The sequence below is a fragment of the Chiloscyllium plagiosum genome, chromosome 4, assembly GCF_004010195.1.
Source record: "Chiloscyllium plagiosum isolate BGI_BamShark_2017 chromosome 4, ASM401019v2, whole genome shotgun sequence".
NCBI lineage: Eukaryota > Metazoa > Chordata > Chondrichthyes > Orectolobiformes > Hemiscylliidae > Chiloscyllium > Chiloscyllium plagiosum.
Genome location: NC_057713.1, coordinates 44,592,087 through 44,599,438, shown reverse-complemented (window position 1 = coordinate 44,599,438; position 7,352 = coordinate 44,592,087). Strand labels below are relative to the sequence as shown.

Sequence of the window (7,352 nt, the reverse complement as noted above, 5' to 3'; positions counted from 1 at the left end):
TTTTTTGACATCAATCCTAATACCTGCTTATGCGACTTAGTCCATTAAATTCAATTCTATAGTGTCACTGGAGCATTCTGCTAATTTGAACTGCATAGGTCCAATTAACACCCTCAAATAATCATTCCCATTAAGTATGTGTTCAGCTGCAAAAGGGTCACATTATTTAAATGACTAGCTATCCAACTTGCAAGTGAGGTGCTTTTGACTTAAAGTGATTTGCAAAGGAAGTGATGTTCGTATATATTTTTTTTAAATCACTTAAAACGTTGTTAGGGTAAGAGTACACTGTCTGGAAATGTGGTAGAGACAGAGTCAATTGAGCCATTCAAGAGGGTATTGGATGATTATTTGGATAGAAATAATGTGTAATGATATTGAGGAGGAAGCAGAAGATTGGCATGATAAATCCAAAAAATACAGGCCAGTCAATTTAATTACGGTAGTGAGGAAACGTCAAGAAACAGTTATTGAGGATAGAATTAATAGGCTCAGGGAAAAGTGTAGGTTAATTTGGAAAAATCAGTATGGACTTGTTAAGAGAAAATTGTGGCTAACTAATATGATGCAAATTCTTTTAGTGGTAATATAGGCAGCTGATGAGAATTGCAGTTAATGGGATGCTTTTGGACTTCCAAAAGGTTTTATTACATTGCTAAACATCATGACTCATGGAAGAAAGGGACAGTCGAAATGTGGATAAAACGAATACTGGGTGAGTAATAGGGAACAGAGAGTAATGGTTTTTGGTATTTTTCAGGCTGGAAAAATGTTAGTTGTGGAACTCCCCAGGGATTGGTATTGGAAGCCTCTTTTTTTTCCTGATATATATTGTTTTGATTCACTTGGGAAAGTATATTGATGCTACTCCTGTGATCAACACAGAAGTTAAGGATTTAATAAAATTATTCAAAATCCTTAATTTTCCTGCCTGATGAACTCAGGTTAGCAAAAACACTTAGCATGTTTCTATTCTTAATGAGAAACTACTATTTAGTTCAAATAAACTATTTCTAAACACAGGTGAAAAAAAACTGTGAATTATGAATTTATAACTCTCTAACTTAAAGTCTACCTGCTTCTTAAACAACTGCACACACATGCAGACAGACACTTACAAACAAACGAATATAGATGTTATGGGCAGATGACTGCCAATATCCAAAATGCTGGAGCATGGTAACATGTGAAGAAGCCAGTGCAGAACATCAAAGAGATATTGCTGTGTTGGTGGAGTGGACGGACAGGTGGCAGATGAACTTCAATATGAAGAAGCATGTGATGATCCATTTTTCATACAACTGTGTAGAGAGCATAAAGTAAAGTGTATTAATCCAAAGAGTATGAAAGGGCAGAGAGACATGGATATGTATGTACCTAAATCATTAAAGATAGAAAAGAGAACAATTAAAAAATCATACAGTATTACTGGTTTCATTCATAGAGGTATAGAATTCAACATCTGGAAGGTTATGCTGAACGTATATAGGGCATGACTTAGACCTCAGCTGGAATATTGTGTTTTGTTCTGGGCAGGACTCAGAGGCAAGATTAGAGAAGTTGGGACTGTTTTCCAAAGAGAAGGGAGTTTCCGAAATCATAAGAGGCCTGGACAGAGTGAATAGGGAGAACATGTTCCCATTTGTAAAAAGATTGAGAATCGGAGGGTTTCCATTAAAATTATTTGGCAAAAGAATCAAATGCAGTATGAGAAAAAAAGTATTTTCATATAACGAACAGTTAGGGTCTGGAATGTGCCACCTGGAAGTATGGTGGATACGGATTGAATAAAAGCCCTCAAAAGGGCATTAGATGTAGAAACATTATGCAGCGATTTAGGGAAAAGGCTGGAGATTGACAAAGAGGCAAAATGGTCAAAAAGCCAGTGCAGGGATGTTGGGCTGAATGGTCTTTTCTGCACCATAATGAATCTGTGATTCAATGACAGTTTATAAACAGATTGCACAGGCCTCTGGATATAACATTGTTACCAGACAACTGTACAATTCCCGTTTTTAAAATAATCATTCCATTTTCTTTATCATCTCCCTGGGAAATTCACTACAACATTCATAATCCTCTGTGTGAAGTAATTACTTCTGATTTTTCAAGTCATATTCATATTTCAGCCTTTTATCAAATGTGCCTCAGGTGTATGAATTCAACTGGCTTAGACAATTAAAGGTCCTGAATTTTGCAAGCAAACCATCTTTCAAGTGCCTATCCTCTCTAGGGTAAACAGAACTCCGCATCTGTCACCTCTTTTTCTAGCTTATTTGATGTCATATCAGACGGGTAATCTCTAATGTTCTTGTGCTGCCTCACAGTAACACAAATTAGGTACATGGATTCTGGCTGCTTAAAGGTCTTTAGTGGGTTTAGTTACAGCTAAAGGCAAAAGCCCTTCATCAGGAATAGCCTGATGAAGGGCTTTTGCCCGAAACGTCGATTTTCCCGCTTCTCGGATGCTGCCTGACCTGATGTGCTTTTCCAGCACCACTCTGATCTAAACTCTGGTTTCCTGCAATTGCAGTCCTCACTTTTGCTTAGTTGCAGCTAAACTGGTTTAGACATTATCAAACATCTCCAGACACAACCTATGACCAGGGTTCTACAATGAAGAGTGACTGTGGCCTATGGACACATAATGAAATCCAGGTATTTTGCTCAGTTGCATGCTGGGCTTTTTAATGGGGCACCACTCCATGATTACAGTAAACCTTTTGCTGAACCTTGTCAGGAATATAATATATTCCCTGTAAATCCACTACAACCCACCTTTAATATAGTAGTTTAAATGATGGCCATGGTGGGGTATTGGGTGAACTCACTTTATTTTCATTTCTGGGATTTGGCATTGATTGGAATGGAATTTATTTTCTATGTTGGCTGTCAACAGCTCAGTTCTTAGGAGGCCCAAAGTGCCAAGCAATAATATAGCACAAATTAGCCACTTCATTTTGACATAAGCTTATTATTATGATAGTTTAAAAGGAGCTGTATTAGAACTGAGATATACCTGATTCACAGTTATACAAACTTGGCTTGCATTAATACCCTTAAGACAGTACAGATACTAAAAGTAGAAGCATTCATGATTGGACAAAATTCTAAGTTAAGAATTGACTGTAAGATTTCATTTGTTAATACTTTGCAGAATTAATTCAACTTTTACGAATTTAGCAAGCAGCATTTTTATTGAATGGAAATACTGCTTGCTGTCTTGACAGGTGACGCAGAGATCACTCACTTCATATTAGCTAATGCATTGTAACACTGAGAATGAGCCGTTTAAATTCAGGATCTTTCTTTTAAGCGAGAGAAAAGAGAGAATTAAATACACAATAAAAAAACAATAGCTCTACTCAGAGTCAGAAAATCATACAGTATTAGAAGCAGGCTAGTCCATGCCGACCATATTCCCAAACTAAACTAATCCCACCTGCTTGTATTTGGCCCGTATCCCTCCAAACCTTTCCTACTCATGAACTTATCCAAATATGTTTCAACTGTGTAACTGCATCTGTATCCATCACTTTCTCTGGTAGCTCATCCCACACAAGAACCACTCGCTGTTTAAAACATTTGCTCCTCATGTTTTAAATTTTTCTCCACTCACTTAAAATTTTGCCCCCAGTTTTGAATTCCTCCACCCTAGGAAAAAAGACGCTTGCCGATCACTTTATGTTTGACCCTCATAATTTTATATCCCTCAATAATATTCATTTGTTTTCTGACTATTTGTCACTACCATAAGTACTTAATCAGCAAGAACTGTTTAGAATTGTCTATGAAAACCTGTGAAAGGATCTTATCAAATCACTTAAACTGAATTTTCAGAATCTGAGTAGAACAGAATATATTGAAACACAATATAAAAGGATAAAAGGAAGGGGAGTATGCCAATATTGATCTAGCAATCTATTATTAGTAGTGAGGAGGATTGGTACATTGGAAGTATCGTCAAAGGAGACTATATAGGTAGACATAAAAAAACACAAATTGGCTAACATGTCTCGGCTGTGTAAAATAGCCCCTCAAAGTCATGGAGAGATGGAGGATGATATATGTAAGCAAATTTCAGAGAAGTGTAAGAATAATAAGGCACTAGTACTAACAGATTTTAACTGCACAAATGTTAACTGGAATAATTTTAATGTGCAAGATAGGGAGGGAGCAAAATTGTTAAATTATTTTACCCCCGTGCATACAAGGGGAAGTAATAGTTCAGGACCTAATATGTGGAATTGAGTCTGGGCAGGTAGAAGAGCATCTGGAAATAGTGAGCAGCAGATGACACTATTTCAGGCTGTGTCCCACAAAGATAAAGTGTGGCACAAAAACCAGAGAACCATAAATGTCAAGGAGCATTAACATTTTGGATTAAGTTAAAGAAAAGAGGTCACTTTTGGAGGATTTAATGCAGATACCGAGTGTTCAATACAGTCCCTAGAGAAGAATAAAAGATGCAGGGGAGATTTTAAACAGGAAATTTGGGAAGCAAAGAGATAGGATGTGAAAGCACTGGTGGATAGAATAAAAAAAACTTCAATTTTTAAAAAAAATATATAAAGAACACAAAAATCACTGAGAGAGAGTAGGTCCATTACTGACCAAAGAGGTAATATATATGCAGATGTGGAAGACGTGGCCACAGACCTCAATGAATTTATTTCATTATTCTTCACAATGGAAAAGGACGATACATGTATAGACATCAGAATGAAGCACTGTAAAATATTAGAAGAAATTCATATTAGAAAGCGAGGAGATACTTGTGAGATTAGCAGCCTTGAAAGTAGGTAAATCTGTAGGCCTAGATGCAATGTATCCTAGACTGTTGAGGGACTTAAGGGAGGAGATATCAGGGGCACTGGTAATTTTCAAATCCTCTCTGACAAGAGATGAGGTGACAGAAGACTGGAGGACTACTAACCTCATCCCACTATGATAAAAAGAGGAAGGGATGGAATACATCTGTACTTGAAGCAATGCAGATTAATCAGTGAAATTCCGCATGGATTTGTTAAGGGGAAAATTATCTTTGACAAATTTGATCAACTTTTTGGAGGGGCGGATAACCAAGACTGATGAAAGTTATGAGGTCTACATGGACTTTAGGAAGGCTTTTGATAAGGTCCCTCATGGCAGACTAGCCAAGAATGCAACTGCCCATGGGATCCAAACCAAAGTAGCACAATGGATCTAAAATTGGCTGAGAGGAAGCAAGCAGAAGAAAATGGTCGAAGGATCTTTCTGTAATTGGAACTTTGTTTCCAGTGGGGTTCTATAGCACTCACTGTTGGGGTCATTCTATTTGTGGTATACATTAATGATTTGGACTTAAATGTGGGGGATATGATCAAAAGATTTGTGAATGAGACAAAAATTTGTACAGTGATAAATAGTGAGGATGATAGTTGTAACTGCCAGAGGTCAGGTGGGCAGAGCCATGTGAATGCAATTCAACCCAGAAAAGTGTGAGGTAATACACCTTGAACAGGCAAACAAAAAAGGGATTACTCTCTGAATCAAGAGTGTGGTGTTGGAAAAGCACAGCTGGTCAAGAAACATCCGAGGAACAGGACAATCTCCTGCATGACTGGCTGTGCTTTTCTAGCACCACACTCTCGACTCTGATCTCCTGCATCTGCAGTCCTCATTTTCTCTGAGTTGATTACTTTCTTGGGTTCTACATTTAGTGAGTACTGAAGGCCAGAGGGACTGTGATATGCATATTAACAGAAGGTAGCTTCGAAGGTATTTGAAATATTTGCCTCAACAAATTGCGACATACAATACAAGAGCAGGAAGATTATGCTAGAACTGTTTAAAAGGTGGTTAGGCCACAACAGGGAGAACTGTGTGCAGTTCTGATGATTGCATTATAGGACAGATATGGTTACACAAGCGAGGATGGAAAAGAGATTTACCAGGATGCTGCCTAGGTAGGAGGATCTGAGCTATGAGGAAAGATTGGATAGGCTTGTTGTTTTCCTTGGAGCAGCAAAGGTTGAGAAGAGACATGATCAACGTGTATAAAATTATTAGGGCCATTCATAGGATGGAGAAGAAGGCACAGTTTGCATTAGTAAGAGGGTCAACAACTCTAGTCCCATTTTCTAGCCCTGGAAGATAATCTGAAAGTTAATTGGAGAAGTTAAATATCTAAATACTACTGAAATATTTCATGAATTTCGACCTCAACTACCATTTCTTAGCTGTCTAACTCAAAAATCTATCACCCAGAGGGTGGTGGGGATCTGGAACTCACTGTCAGAAAGGCTGGTTGAGACAGTACTTAGATATTGAATTGCAATGCCATAAGCTCCAGGGTCAAGGGCCAAGAGCTGGAAGATGGGAGTAGATTTGTCAGATCTTTGTTGACTGTGGGGTGGCAGGGTGGCTCAGTGGTTAGCACTGCTGCCTCACGGTGCTAGGGGCCTTAGTTCGACTCCTGCCTCAGACAACTGTCTGTGTGGAGTTTGCATATTTTCCCCGTGTCTGTGTGGGTTTCATCCAGGTGCTCCAGTTTCCTCCCACAATCCAAAGCTGTACAGGTCAGGTGAATTGACCATGCTAAATTGCCTATACTGTGTTAGGTGCATTAGTCAGTGGTAAATATAAGGTGGAGGAATGGATCTGGTTGGGTTACTCTTCAGAGAGTCGGTGTGGACTTGTTGGGCCGAAGGGCCTTTTCCATACTGTAGATAATCTAATCTAATCACAATGGGCCAAATGCTGTAAATGTCTATAAGTAACTTCTGAAGGCAGCTCAGATGAAATTATTTGAGCATTATTTGGAATGTTGCCGATACCCAGTCCAAGTCTCACATGCAAACAGCAAAGTAAGTACAACAGACATAATCTCCTTCATTTTCCTGTTCAAAATCTGCTCAAGTTTACTCTACCTTCAATTCTTCAATATATCTTTTCATCAGTATAGGCAATTTTAAGACAGTTTGTTGCTGAGTTAAGTGACCTTATCCACTGCTGACAGGTTCTCATTATTGACTGAAGAGTTGGGCTTGAGATGCAGCTTTCTTGAAATAGATTGGATGCTTTACTCTTCTGTTTACTTTGTGGTAATTATAAGATCAAAGTTATTCCATGCAATGGCAAACAAGTCCATACTTGTCCAGCTTTGTGCGGTAATTGCTGCAAACTAGCATGCCCCTTGGAGCTTTTGGTCTTCTCTTGGAATCTTCTTAGACTGAGAAGCTTAGGAACAGCATACAAGACATTGGAGAGCATGGCAGAGAAAAGCATGCTGAAGAAGTGCATTGCCTTGTTTAATTCCATTAGTGACTGGAATTGATTAAAACACTCACTGTCATACAGGTCATGAGCAA

General features: G+C 38.4%; 1 long non-coding RNA gene across 1 annotated transcript in view; it reads left to right on the top strand.

Moving 5' to 3' along the window:
• The first annotated feature begins 682 nt into the window (after positions 1 to 682).
• Positions 683 to 7,352, top strand: part of LOC122549550 — a 50,332-nt gene continuing 43,662 nt past the window's right edge. The window contains exon 1 of the long non-coding RNA XR_006311571.1: positions 683 to 715. This is a non-coding gene — a long non-coding RNA (uncharacterized LOC122549550). The remainder of the gene's footprint in view (positions 716 to 7,352) is intronic.